This window comes from Pleurodeles waltl, chromosome 1_2 (assembly GCF_031143425.1).
Source record: "Pleurodeles waltl isolate 20211129_DDA chromosome 1_2, aPleWal1.hap1.20221129, whole genome shotgun sequence".
Classification (NCBI taxonomy): domain Eukaryota; kingdom Metazoa; phylum Chordata; class Amphibia; order Caudata; family Salamandridae; genus Pleurodeles; species Pleurodeles waltl.
In genome coordinates, this window is record NC_090437.1 from 926,460,862 (window position 1) to 926,475,308 (window position 14,447).

A 14,447-nucleotide genomic window follows, 5' to 3' on the forward strand; every position below is an offset into this window, starting at 1 on the left:
TCAGTTCTGGGACCGAACTAAGAATGACCTGCCAGAGTCTGCCCTTTAGATGATAGTTCATGCTACAAATCTGCATAAAATAACATAACATAACATAACATAACATAACATAACATAACATTAGAGGATCTGCTGTTGCTAGCTCTGGCAGCTCATTGCCCCTTCACTCTATGCTGTTGGTCGACAGGCATTACGTACTCTTCGTTGCACTTAGAAGCTGGTCATTATGCTTCCTTCTGCCCCTTGGTGCGGGGACCAGTATCAGTGCCATGCAGTTTCCCAAGAGGCCATGAGGCATTTCTGTACAGTTAGTTTGGGTCCTGTGAGACAAAAGACATTTGAGACCTGCCAACTTTGGACCACTTCATGGACTCACTTTTCTAGTGAGACGCAGGCTTATTGCTTAAACGTCTGCCACTTTTGTACTTGACACCTGAGAAGTGAAATTTGTAGATTGCTGTCTGTTTAAAACAATGAGGAGCTGACCTCAATTTTAGGACACTTGTTCTGGATTTAAAAAATTTTATGATCTCATTCTAACATGTGTCTCCTTTAATCATGTGACCACATTTTAGAAGCTTCCAATGTTTGCTATACCTTTGTGCATGGCTTTGATCATGGGTACTCTGAGCTCATCTCCTTGGCTGGTGCTGGAAGAGACTCTTCTATGATTTTTATGTAATCACAATCTTTTTTTTTTTACAGAATTAATTTTAGAGATCATTCCAATTGTAGAATAGTGATGTTTTCTTGGACAATCTTTATGCAGCAAGACTTGCATTCTCAACAATTTGATCTGAAGTGACTGCAGGCATTAGAGCAGTCCTCTGCTCTATAACACAAGATGCCCTTCACAACTACCATGATGGCCTGCCGCTCAGTTGGGATAAGGTGCAAAAAAGGATGATCAGGATAAAGACAAGGAACAAATAAAAAAGAGGGGAAGAGGATGTGGACTCCCAAGATGGTACCCTGTCCTTTTTATGAGTAGACGGTACTAAAGCACCAGTGCTGTAGGGATGGTCACTGTCTATGTCCTTTGGACACCAACCAACCTCTTTTATGTAAATAACCAGTTTCTCAAGATAAGTGACAGTGCCCAAAATTACAAAGAGGAACTGTAGAACATCATGGAAAACTATGATCCCAAATAAGCTGATATCAACCAGTTACTGAGAGTTGTAATGCCTGTAGAAATTATGGCCCCACTGATAGTGAAAGTCAATTGGGCACAACAAACCCTAGGGATGATCCAACTGTAATGACAGCCAGAGACACGCTTGTTAATGTAGTAATCAAAATATGCCCAATTAAAACAGACTGGACAAATATCAACAATTGTGAGAACATAAAGGGGAATTACCCGTTGATTACTTAGACTGATTGAAAGACATATTTTCTTGCATTCAGCCAATGATTTACCCAAAGATGGCTGAGGCAAAATTTGTTGCACCTAACACGCTAGTGGAAACAAAATTGTTTGTGAAACCAACTCCTGGTGCAAAAATCTGGGAGTCCAGGCAACATATACTGCCATGTGGCATGAACCCCAAAGTAATATCACCAAAATGACTCAGCACCAGACATATTAGGGTTGTAGCAGATTAATGACATCCTTTATCATTTCAACCACATATCAATACAGATATTTTCACATAATTCCAAAACTCTTCCATGTAGTTATTAAAACATATTTTCTTTATTCATCTTCTTCTTAAGAACTTCCTTTTGACTGCAGCCAACGTGTTTCATCCCACAAGGGACTTCTTCAGGGCTGATTCTAAACTCTTTTCTGGTCACAAGTTCAATAAAATCTCTCGTCCTTACGGTGGGGCATCCAATGAGTTTTAAACTTATGTTAGTCACACCTTTTATTAGGATAGACCATTTACAGTACTATGAAACCAGGTAGTTCACATACAGTGTAACAGGCAGTGGTGGACTATCTTTGTTCAGAGGCTGCACCTTCAGAACCAGTTCTGTCTCATTTGATTGGCATGGCAAGCAAAGGGTTTGATAGAATTAGTCGCTCTAGCTAACCACTGGCAAAACCCAAAATAATGTCTCTCCAAATTCATTATTTCAGTAAGCAGTGGAAAAGGGTCAGAGTGGGACTGAGAGATGGTAGGGTAGGTTCGTCCCACTGGAGATCTCCTGTTTCAGCTGTGGCCAATTAGGTCAGTGGAAAATGGACTGCCTGAACTGTTACTGGAGGCAAGGCTGACTTTAGCAAAGGTGGCGCCCTGTGCGACATTCTTGTTTGGCGCCCCTCACCTCATGACCTCCTCCTTGGATCATCTGGCAAAAGTGCCCCTCATCTCTCCATAGCCCCTTTCTCACATACATTTCATTTGTTTTAAATCGCTGGTAAAGGCCATCTTTACTACTCCACTAAGCTATCCACCTAGAATACAGATCTGTTCTTTGCAACAGGCATATTCACTCTCTGCAATACTTTGTGGTGAGTCAAAACTGCCACTGAACAAAACTCAGATTTCTCCCTCTCTGTCAGGAACATAAATCACAAGAGTTATCTTGACATTTTATTGTTGCTTGACAGCTGGGGCACTTGGACCTCTACTTCAGGTGCTTTTAAATGGTAATTTATTGCTCAACACAGCACTCCCTACCCAAGATCAGCACCCCCTCCAAGTCAGCGCCCAGTGTGCCACACCGGTCACATACCCTTAAAGCCGGCCCTGACTAGAGGTGACATGAAAATCTCGAGCAGTTCAATTTTATGACTGTAGTCCTCTTACCTAATATAACTGCCGGAAAAAGAAGGCCTATATATCCATACTGAACTTCCAGTAGATTAAAAGGAGCCCTTTTCCAGTGTGTTATCAATAGTAGGCCCACTCCTTTTCGTATTGATACTGATGTTAGCCAATCAGTTTTGAAAGTGTTAAACTTCCCTACCTGTCCTCCCTGAGTGAAAATAAGTGATGCTGTTGGCATTTCCAACCAAATGGTAGCCACAATATTACTCCTGAAAGCTTGCTATATTCTTTGTCTGATCAGCATGCTTTCCTACTCAGTTCCTCAGCCAATGCCAATGTTTTAGAAAAGGTTGTTTGTGCAAACTAAATTGTACTGTGTATTGTACTTCTGATGGTTTTCAATTGGATGTTCCAGTGGAAATTAATAATGCTGTTGTAGCTTTCCTGCGTGAATCCCTCCCTGATGTCACAACTCCTTTAAAACAGGTTGCCACTTCTTTGTCATCTTGAAATCCAAGGAAGAGCGAAATAATATGTATCCTCACTGCTGATCCTATTAACCCCTTTGCTGCCAGGCCTTTTCCCCCTCAGGTGCCAAGCCATTTTTTGGCTATCTGGGGCAGTTTGCACTTAGGCCCACATACCTTTTTGTCCACAAAAGCTACTAATGACAAATTTGTTTCCTTCTTTCCCAACATACTAGGAATTCTAGAGGTACTCAGACTTTGTGGGTTTCCCTGAAGGAGACCAAGAAATTAGGCAAAACACAGCGAAAATGTTGTTGTTTTTTTTTCAACAAAATGGGAAAAAAAGGCTGCAGAAGAAGGCCTGCGGTTTGTTCCCTGAAAATGGCATCAACAAAGGATTTGCGGTGCTAAAATCACCATCTTCCTAGATTTCAGGAACAGGCAGACTTGAATCAGATAACCCCATTTTTCAGCACTCTTTTGGTATTTTACTGGGACATACCCCATTTTTACTATTTTTTGTGCTTTCAGCCTCCTTCCAGTTAGTGACAGAAATGGGTGTGAGACCAATGCTGTATCCCAGAAAGCTAAACACTTCTGAAAAGTAGAGAACATTCTGAATTCAGAAAGGGGTAATTTGTGTAGATACTACAAGTGTTTCCTACAGAAAATAACAGCTGAAATAAAAACATTGAAATTGAGGTGGAAAAAGCAGCCATTTTCCTCAATGTTTTACTCTGTAACTTTTCTTGCGATGTCAGATTTTCTGAAGCAATATACCGTTACGTCTGCTGGACTCTTCTGGTTGCGGGGATATATAGGGCTTGTATGTTCATCAAGAACCCTAGGTACCCAGAGCCAGTAAATGAGCTGCACCTTGCAATGGATTTTCATTCTTTACCGGGTATACAGCAATTCATTTGCTGAAATATAAAAAGTGAAAAATAGGTATCAAGAAAACCTTTGTATTTCCAAAATGGACACAAGATAAGGTGTTGAGAAGCAGTGGTTATTTGCACATCTCTGATTCCGAGGTGTCCATACTAGCATGTGAATTACAAGACATTTCTCAAATAGAAGTCTTTTTACAGCGTCTTACATTTGGAAGGAAAAAATGTAGAGAAAGACAAGGGGCAATAACACTTGTTTTGCTATTCTGTGTTCCCCCAAGTCTCGTGATAAAAATGGTACATCACTTGAGTGGGTGTAGGACTAATGCTAGGGACAGGAAACACAACATGGACACATCACATTTTTACATTGAAATCTGACATGTTTTTTGCAAAGTGCCTAGCTGTAGATTTTGGCCTCTAGCTCAGCCGGCACCGAGGGAAACCTACCAAACCTGTGCATTTTTTAAAAGTAGATACCTTGGGGAATCCAAGATGGGGTGACTTGTGGGGCTCTGACCAGGTTGTGTTACCCAGAATTCTTTGCAAACCTTCAAATTTGGCCAAAAAAACACTCATTTCCTCTCATTTCAGTGACAGAACGTTCTAGAATCTGAGAGGAACCACAAATTTCCTTCCACCCAGCATTCCCCCAAGTCTCCCGATAAAAATGGTACCTCACTTGTGTGGTTAGGCCTAGGGCTCGTGAAAGGAAATGCCCCAAAACACTATCTGGGCACATCAAAATTATCAAATACAAAACTACCTGTTGTTTTTTTGTTGGGGGGCACCTGCATTTTTGGTCCTGGGCTCAGCAGCCATCTAGGGAAACCTATCAAACCCAGATATTTCTGAAAACTAGACACCCGAGGGAGTCCTGGGAGGTTTGACTTGTGTGGATCCCCCAATGATTTCTTACACAGAATCCTCAGCAAACCTCCAATTTAGCTAAAAATGTATTTTTTCTCACATTTCTGTGTGGGATGACTGCACCGGAACAAATTTCCTACCACCCAACGTTCCCCTCAGTCTCCCGGTAAAAATTATACCTCACTTGTGTAGGTGGGCCAAGTGCCTGTGACAGGGAGGAGCCAAAAACATGTAGAAATGGAGAGGGAAACAAAGCGGGTCCAAAAGGGCAGTTTGAAAAAAAACATTTTTAGGCTGACAAGTACAGCAGAATTTTTATTGGTATAGATGAGACAATGCTGGGTGGTAGGAATTGTGTAGAATCCTGCAGATTCCAGAAGGTTGCATCACAAAAATGTGTGAAAAATGTGTGATTTCCAGCAAAGTTGGAGGTTTGCAGGGCATTGTGGGTTTAGAAAATGGTGCGGGGTGCATGTGAAGCACACCACTCTGGAATCAAACAGATGTTTAGTTTTCAGATGTGTCTGGGTCTTATGGATTTTTCTACATGGCAGCGTCCCAAAGTCAAAAAAGTGCAGCCCTCACCATTCCAAGTGAGACGATTATGAGAGTTACCAAGCTCTCATGGCCCAAATGTAAAACCAAAACCCCAAATAATCAAATATCTTCTTGCTTGCCGTGGGATAAGATGTTTTAGTGTGCAGGGGGAGAGCTGAAAGACTGTTGCCCCCTTCAGTTGGGGTGGGGGCATAACCAGGCCCATACTGGTTGGTTGCCACCACCCCACTCGTTTTTCTTTTTTTATTCCATGCCATCTAGTAGACTTTCTGACCCCGGGGTGTGGATCGGGGTTAATTGCCCATCTGCCCACTGGTGGGCAGAACAACGTTGGCCCCATTTATTTAGGGTGGTGGTATGGCCATACCCCTACCCTCTTATTTTGAAGAAAAAATATTCCCTGGTCTCTGGTGGGCTTTCTGCCCCCCTTGGGGCAGATGGTCCTTCCAAAAATAGGCCGATCTCTTGGGGGCAGATATGGCCAACAGTAATGTGCCCCCATGTGAGCGACCCTTGCCCAGTGGCCAGCCCCCGAAACAAAACACACACACCAATCCCTGGTGTCTAGTGGTTTCTGCCCTCCTTGGGGGCAGATTGGCCTAACAAAAATAGGCCGATCTGCCCTCAAGGGGGGCAGAAATGGCCTAAAAACAATTTGGCCCCCTGGGGAGTGGCCCTTGCCCAAGGGGCAGCTCCCCTTATGCATAAGTGTAATAAAAAAAAACCCTGGTGTCTAGTGGTTTCTGCCCCACCCCTCGGGGGCATAAATGGCCTAAAAACAATTTGTCTCCCAAGGGAGCGACCCTTGCCTAAGGGGTCGCTCACCACACATAAATGAAAAAAAAGAAAAAAAAATATAGATCCCTGGTGTCTAGGGGTTTTCTGCCCCCTGGGGGGGCAGAAATGGCCTAAATTTATTTGACCCCCTGGGAGTGGCCCTTGCCCAAGGGGCCACTCCCCTTATGCCTTAGTGTAATATAAAAAAAAATCCCTGGTGTCTAGTGGGCATTTCTGCTGCTGATCGCATCGCGATCGGGCAATGCGATCATGCAGCAGAAATGCTTGCTGAGACATGAAAGGAAAGGAAAGGCCTTTCCTTTCCTTTCATGCCTCTGCTGGCCCCCTTCTCCCGAACGGAAGAGAAATGCTTTTGCATTTCTCTTCCGCATCGCACCTGGACCTGGATCGCGTGCTGATGTCATCAGACGTCACTAGGGGGTTGGTGGGGGGGTCCGGGTGGAAGGGGAAGCGATTTCCCTTCCAGCCCTGACCTGGGGGATTGGGGGGACTGCCCTTGGGGGAGCGCTAGCGCTTCCCCCGAGGGCCAGTAAACGGACGTAATGGTTACGTCTGTGGCACCTGACAGGCGCAGCCGTGGACGTAACCATTACATCCATGGTCCGCAAGGGCTTAAGATTCATTTGAGCTCCATGAATAAGATTCAATGTATTTATCATAATATTCCTCGGACCTGAAGATGAGGAAGGAATTCACCCCATTATATCTGCTTTGTTATGATAAGGTATCCTCATCCCCACATCCAGCATCTGCAACTTCCCTATATTGCCTATCCAAATGCCTGGAAAGGGCACACATTGCTTTGTACAGGATTCAGGATCCAGGATCCGTAAACTATGTACTGCTGCACAGCTTCCCCTTTATCCCAAATCCATCGGCCAGTCTATCCTGTATACCACACAAGAAAAAATATTTCACAGTGGTTGATTTGTGTTCTGCCATATTGTCCATTCTAAATTATCCTTATTGGCATCTTCTGTTTGCCTGTAACTTGAGCAAAACTTTCTCAGAGCTATACAGAATCACCCTCAATATTTCCCAAGCCTGCAAGCTAGACCTTGATTCCCTTACCTTCCCTGGTGGTTCTGTTATCATTTTTTTATCCTGATTTTTTGAACCAATGCAAATCTGATTCATTATGTGTACTCGCTCAATTAGCCAAGAAAGGGCATAAAGCCTCAAAGGAAAAATTTTAGTTTTGCCTTCACTGTGCTCATTATTTAGTTTAGGACATTTCTGCACATCACATCCAAGCTATTCTCAAAGTACCATAATCCACCAATGTATTTATGTTAGGGATGGTTGGCTATTGCCACCAGTGAATTTTCGATTATGATGATATTGTTAATTCTCTATAGGACCTCACAAAGAACAGTCTTCAACCTTTGTCTTGGTCCAAGGAAGTGGAAGAAGCTTTGGAATTTTTTATGACGGTCTTGTCCTCAGCCCCTGTTTTAGGTTTGCTTGATTATTCCGAACCTTCTACATTGTAATGTCATATCAGAGAGGGTGTTGTTGTCATGGTACTGACTCATAAACTTGGTGACAAAGAGAAACCATTTACTTTTCTTCCTTTACTTTGGAACCTTTTGCCCGCATGTTTATGTGTGGTGGATGCTGCTATTCCACCTTGGTTGAAGTGTATGAAAATAACTTGTTGGATTTTCAGGAGTTGTTCCTTATTCTGTTTTTACCCTGTTGATCACAAACCTCAATGTAACACTGATCAATGTCAAAGTTGTGATAGTATAATTGTTTTTCTCTGCTTTCTCATATTACCCTTGTAATATGCCATGTGTTGAATCCTGCTTCATTGCTGCCTACCTAGCAGGAGGGTGAATCCCACGATTCTTCGACAACTACTGCCCAACTCTCCAAGTGCTGATGCAACTACAGAGATCCACTGATAGTGAAATGTGATATTATGTTTTATGTGACTCCGAATGGAGCCGGCGTAGTGGGAAGGTGCGACGGGTGCAGTTGCACCCGTCGCGTATTTCAGTGTCTGCTTTGCAGACACTGAAATACTTGGTGGGGCCCTCTTACGGGGGCCCCTGCAGTGCCCATGCCATTGGCATGGGCACTGCAGGAGCCCCCAGGGGCCCCGCGGCACCCCCTAACGCCATCCTGTTCCTGGCGGGAGACCCGCCAGGAACAGGATGGCGGTAGGGGGTGTCAGAATCCCCATGGCGGCGGAGCGCGCTCCGCCGCCATGGAGGATTCTGTAGGGCAGTGGTAAACCGGCGGGAGACCGCCGGTTTACCCTTTCTGGCCGCGGCTGAACCACCGCGGTCAGAATGCCCTTGGTAGCACCGCCAGCCTGTTGGCGGTGCTCCCGTGGTCGGTGACCCTGGCGGTCACCGCCCGCCAGGGTCAGAATGACCCCCTATGTGTCTCTTGGGAATGCTGTTACTGATTCAGCAGCTAAGAGTGCAGACTTGCCAACTGTTTCTAACATGATCATGAAATGATGATGATGATGAGAAAGATTTATGAAGCGCAACTGTTACCCCTAACAAGGATATCATGTAACAACCAGACTAATACAACTATTAGTTTCATGAAATAGCCATGTTTTTCCATTGTTTACGAAACTTTAGATGATTAATTAACTGACGGTGAGAGAAATCCACAGATTAGGAGCCAGAAAACGAAATGCCCTACAGCCCTTTTGCCCCAAATGTATTTAGGGAACAGAAAACAAAAAAAGCATTTGCTAACCGTAACAGCTGTCGCAGGAAATAGGTCTGAAAATTCTCTCATATAATTTCAGGGCCCACCTTGTAATAGGCTTGATGAAATAAGCATGCACAGTTTAAAAGAATTATTTTATTAACAGGTAAACAGTGCACATTTTTCAGTATTATGATGGTGGGCTTATAGCGTTTTGCACCAAACAGTAAGTAGTCTAGCAGCCCAATTTTGAACTCTGCAGTCAAGCTATATATATATATATATACATATATATATATATAGCCTTTGTCAGTAGTTCTAGATATGGTGCAATGCAGTAGTTCAACTTCAATAAAATAATAGCCTGGGCTACCTTTCTGTGAATTTGTTTTCGTAGCATTGACAGTACTTTACATAGCATCCTTAAATATAAATAAAAAACATGGAGCTGAGACCTGGTTTATTTGCTTATCCATGCTGAGATTATTGTTGATCATCAGGCCAAGGATTTTGGCGTCTGCAACTAGTGTAGGAGGATCACCAATTCGGAGACTGCGTAATTGTCTGTTGGCCAAAGCATAACACCTCTGTCTTAATACCATTCAAATTTAACACATAGGCATGCATCCGTTTCATTACTGAGGTCATGCAACCATGCACATTTGAAGGTGCTCTAAATTCATCAACTACAGAAACAAAAGTTTGTGGGTCATCACATCAGCATAAGACATAAGCGATAGCTCAAACCGTTTTTTAAGTGTGGCGAGGGGGAAACATAAATGTTGAACAAAGTAGGGCTTAATATAGAGCTCTGGGGCACTCCACATACTAAAGAACTTTCTTTAGAGGAAAAGGTCCACATTCTGACCATTTGAGAACGATCAGATGAAAAAAAAGTGGAAAACCAGTCTAAGGTTTTCCCTTGTACTGCTGACACAGGTAGTCTTCAAATCAAAATATGGTGGGAGACTGTATCAAACACAGCGCTAAGATCTAACAGGATGAGCGCTGTCCTACTTCCTACATCTAGTAGCATCTTAATGTTACCCAGAACCAATACTAGGGTGGTCCCAGTGTACTGAAGTGGTCTAAAACCCACCTGTATTTTATCAGTCAAGTTATTGACCTCCAAATGACTTTGCAATTGTCCATTAATCTCGTTTTTCTAGTATTTTAGCAACAAAAGACAACATCGAAATAGGCCTATAATTTGTGAAACCCAAAGGATCTGCCTAGGGTTTCTTTAAAAAAGGAAAGCTTTGAGGACAAACTGCTGAGTTGATAGACAGATTACACAAATCTGTGATCACTGGAGCCAATGTGACTTCTAGTGGTTGAAGACACGATAATGTTGAAAATAAAGTGGCCTGAGAATCCATAGGTAGCTCAAAATCAGTACTCTCCCTATGTATTTGTAAAAGTGCTAATACTATTTATCATTTCATAAAAGAACTCTGAGAAGGATTCACAAAGCTCTAAAGAAGAACCAATCTCACTTTTAGAAAAAGAGTGGAAACTTAAGTCTTTTCCTACCCAGAAAACTTCTTGATCCAAGCTTTCAGTCTCTAACATTTTGTCTAAATAAAATACTTTTTTGCCATAATACATTCCATCTTCCTCCACATACAACGTTCGCCAGATTCACTCTAATTTCTTACAACTCTTTTTTGAGCTCATCAGATCAGTAAAATGCCAGGGACTGGAAGTATGCTTCCTTTTTTCATTTTTACCTTTCATACATGCAATAGAATTTAGCACATTTGTGATTCACTGATCAACCTAAGTCACCAACTGGATTACATCATCTATGTATTTCCTGCTCAGTGGTTGCAAGTCTCCTAAGTCCTTGTGTGATGAGACGCTTGTGTTCTTAGAACACAGGCGTCTGGAAGAGTAATGTCCATCGATATCTCCTGGATTATGTTCTAATTGACTAACCAGTTGAAGAAGTACCCCATAGTGATCTGACCAATAGTGATCTGACCATAGTAGATTAATAGGAGTTCCAACTACATTGAAACCACTTGTAGTGAAAATAAGGTCAATCAAATGACCTTTCTCATATGTGGGTGAAAAAGCGTATTGCTCGAGATTCAATTCGATCACAGAATGAAGAAAAGTCCTTGGTATCACAGTTCTTCACTTGTCCCAAGTTATGTTAAAACTCACCATCACACACAAATTAAAGGTCTTTAAGTGGTATGGGGGTCAGAGCATCTGATAAACTAGCTCCAAAATTTGCACAAATAGTAGGAGACCAATATAATAAGAGGGAAGCCACAGTTGCTTTGCCTGAAAGTTTAATTGTGAAAAGCAGGGTTTCAGTCTGTTCAAAGGTAATTATTTACCCTTTAGTAATTTGCAAGTACAATCAAAAAATGACCGCCAGGCCTCCCCGTCCCTATTTCTCTCTGTCATTGTTGGAGTGTAAACTTTAGTAATGACCCAGACACAGGCTGAAGGTTTCATGATTAACAGCCTAACGTAGAAAGCTGCACTGACACATACTTTAAAAGTGCTCATGTTTTCATTTTTGGTGGTCACAATTGTGCCTATGGAATTTAACAGTGTGCTAATAAGATTTAAATAATGTCAAGGTATATTTTAGACTCTAGATTAATTACTAGCATTGAAACACATTTTGTTCTTTAATGTTTAATGTGTGATTTATGAGTTTAAATAGACATGTACTTAAAATTAAATGCACTTCTCTGTTATATCTAATGTGATGCCTTAACAATGTTTTATAATCCATAATTAAATCTTTTACTTATTCTGATGGTATATTATTAATGGTGAATTTACAAGTTTGCATGTTATGTGTGTTTTATTAGTAAATATATTAATGCATTTATATTTCTTGTGTTAGCATAAATAGGCCTTCAGAGCTCATATTTTGCAGTCATGTAAAAGTGATAAATCATTGTTCTTTTTCCTCTGGGTTCTGTTCCCATGAAGTGCTTTGCAAGGAGTAATAGGTTCTTTGTTCAGTTGCACAGAGACTTTTAGTTTAGTAACCTTGGAAAAGGAACATCCAGGCTCATGGACATAATGTGATTGTTATCAAACTATTTGGATACACACAGAGAGAGGAGGCAATTCCAGGCCAAACTTGAGAAAATACCAGACTGTTGCAACCTGACATTTTATAGATTTTGATTAGATGATGCCTTGTTTGCGTGATGTGAGACCACTAAACTGACAAATCAGAGCCATTTGACTGCTTTTGTATAGGGATGGACTAAGTTGCGGGCAGTCTTTTCTTGGCTTTTGACCTCACTGTTCTCTGTGCAGCTTGTGTTCTGCACTTCCCTGATGGTGCTTCTAACAGACTTTGCTGATGATTTTTTGCTTTGCTGATAAGGAATTCTTGAATGCTGACTTCAGGGAAGGTATGTCTCCCTTCTGAGTGCCATTTCCTATGACATGTTTTTTTTGTAGGATACAATCTAGCATACTGACACCACTCTTTTGATTTTTCAAGTTAGTAATCTATAGCCTTAGATATATTTTTTCAAATTATTTTTTTCTTCTTTTTTATTTTGCCCTCATGTGTAAGCCCATCACATGCATTTCCTAATTTGGTTAGCTGTAGGGATACCTTTGTCCAACCCAGAATTTGTATACACTGCTAAGTTGAATTTGAGTAATGTTGATACAGTCTGACCTGAGATATGTTTCTGTGGCTCAAGTCATTTCTTTATTGAGATGTATTATTCTATTGGAATGCTTAATTGTGTTGATGCTAATTAGATTAAACTTGTTTCACCACTTTGGGCAACCCATGGTGTTGATTTATCTTTACAATATGATTTTGCTAACAGTCTTTGTGACATTAGATCTGTGGTTTTAAAATAAAAATGTTAAACCTTTCATTCATAGGAGACTCCTTCTGTGGCCACACTGGTCATGGTGTTTAAATTGTTTGGGTGACATTAATATAAAATTGTGTATGGTTCACCACATTCTTTACTGGGTCAAAAGGTCCCTTGGCCTCTGTAAAGTGTTTAGATTCCTGTGAAGGATGAAAGAATGTGCTAACATCGTTGAATCACGTCATGCATTTTGGAGATTGCAGCAAGACAATCCGATCTTGAGCAGTCCTTCAGCCAAGTTTCAGTAAAGCACTGTATATTTCATTTTTCAGTCTTTATGTAAAGTGCAGCCTCCTCTGCGTGCTCATTTAGGGAACAAACGTACCCTAAATATTCAGGTATGATGTTGCTTTATGTAATGCATATTCTTGATCTAGTGTACTAATATCAACCTTTGGCATCCGGTACTTCTGGACTCTGACTGGCACAGACGGGCTTGCCTCTGTAGTTCCTTCGGCACATCCTCTGCGTAACCTCGCTGTCTGGATGCCTTCAGCTGAAACCCCAAAATAGCAGAGTGGTGAGCAGCACATGCAACACCCAAATTCGAGGTGGGGAGAGGCCTTAATCATCAAGAGTCCTCTTTTTACACCCACCTTCAGCTCTTCAAATAATAGCAAAGTAAAGTGCAAGTGTGAGGTTTTATCATTAAAAAGTCAACAATTAAAATAAAAATGTTCTCAATTTAGTCACTGGCTCGACCTAAATGAACAAATTCCTTCCCACAAAAATATGTCTTAGAATTCTCTTATCCTAATTGCCACAATTAAATTCCACAGTAGTAACATCACAATGTGGGTCTTGCTTACCCCTCATTCATTGAATTCAGGTGTATAATGTTGGTAAAAGTGTAAAAATGTCCAGAGCTATCCATCAGTCTCTAACGGGTTCTCTTGTCCACATAAAGTCAACTTTGTTCAGATGCCCTGGTGCCTTTCATATTAATGTCTACTGGTTACGGTTTGTGTGTTTTAGGAGTGTGGAGGAATCCATTTGATCAAGGACAGAAGCTGCTAATGTTTATGCCAAGATTAGAAATTCTCCTGAAAAACAGAAGGGTAGCCATTTAGTGTTGTCAGTAATAAAAGAACTATGAAACGCCCTCCAACATTTCTATTGTGATTATCATCCAGAATTCTCTGGTAAGGCTGAATGCTTCAACATAACTGAAAGGAATAATTGGGTTCTGAGGCTGGCTTTAAGAAGCTTAATTCCTTACCCTACTGTCAAAGGGCACCGTTCCCAATGAAAGTATCAAGTGGAGTGTTCAGTAAATATTGATGAGAATGCCCAGAAATATTCTTTCCATATCTTCAGTGTCTCCACCTTCGTTAAATACCTGTCTGATGGTGTTGTGTTCAACTACTGCAGGCAAATGATTTGATATCTCAACAGCTTCCTTTCTTAGGTCCAAGAAATCTGACAACAAGCTCATCAGAGGCCAGTCACAATCTACAACTTGGATATTGACTGCATGTTAAAGTTCTAAAGTCATCAGCGCTAACCTTTGTTTCAGCCACATGATCTGGTCTGTTTCAGGTACTCCTCACCACCAGCACAACTGCGAAGCACAGAAGACTGCCTTAGTGGATCAAG

At 41.6% G+C, this 14,447-nt stretch overlaps 1 long non-coding RNA gene across 1 annotated transcript in view; it reads right to left on the minus strand.

The window, feature by feature from the left end:
- Positions 1-1,585: 1,585 nt before the first annotated feature.
- LOC138295902 (uncharacterized) overlaps positions 1,586-14,447 on the minus strand; it is a 32,091-nt gene continuing 19,229 nt past the window's right edge. The window contains exons 2-3 of the long non-coding RNA XR_011203709.1: positions 9,432-9,540; positions 1,586-4,110 (exon numbers count right to left, since the gene is read on the minus strand). This is a non-coding gene — a long non-coding RNA (uncharacterized lncRNA). The remainder of the gene's footprint in view (positions 4,111-9,431; positions 9,541-14,447) is intronic.